This window comes from Ictalurus furcatus, chromosome 4 (assembly GCF_023375685.1).
Source record: "Ictalurus furcatus strain D&B chromosome 4, Billie_1.0, whole genome shotgun sequence".
Classification (NCBI taxonomy): Eukaryota; Metazoa; Chordata; class Actinopteri; order Siluriformes; family Ictaluridae; genus Ictalurus; species Ictalurus furcatus.
In genome coordinates, this window is record NC_071258.1 from 36,709,567 (window position 1) to 36,710,264 (window position 698).

Genomic DNA, 698 nt, shown 5'->3' on the forward strand with positions numbered 1-698 from the left:
ACAGGAGGAGTTACTGAGGGTGCAGAGAGAAACACTGACGGGGAAATGTGCCCCATAATAAACTCATGCAGTGGCACGTGTGAAGGGTGGAGTCATCTCAGTGTCACATCACCTGTGAGGATGGGATTATAAAGCATGCACATAAACTAAATAAATAAATCAGGTGTGAGCATGAGTAGCTCAAACGTTCATTTAACTTTTATTTTTCATGCGTTTTCAGTTTTTAAAAAAAGACCACCACCACACACACACAAACACACACACTCCATACAAACTCCGCACAGTGTAACATGGAGTGTTTTTGCATTAAATTATTGTTTATGAAGTGAATTAACAGTAGAAAGTGTTGAGGTGGTTGGGAATATAAAACCCATCCCAGTGCTGGAGGAGTGTGTGTCAGCTGATCTGAGGTCAGTAGTAATGCATTAAACACACGACAACGATGATGGGGGTGTGTGTGTGTGTGTGTGTGTGTGTGTGGGGTGTTTAACACTGATCTGAGGTCAGTTATTCTGCACAGTACATGAGATTTGTATAAACCTCAGGTTCTTGATGAACCCATAAATGATCTGAGATCAGTAACTCCAGTGTGAAGTGATGATCCTGATTCTGCAGGAAGCACAGGATCTGATCTGAGGTCAGTTAAACAGGTGCAGGTCTTCTCAGGAGTCTCAGCTGTTGTGTATTAACCCTGATCT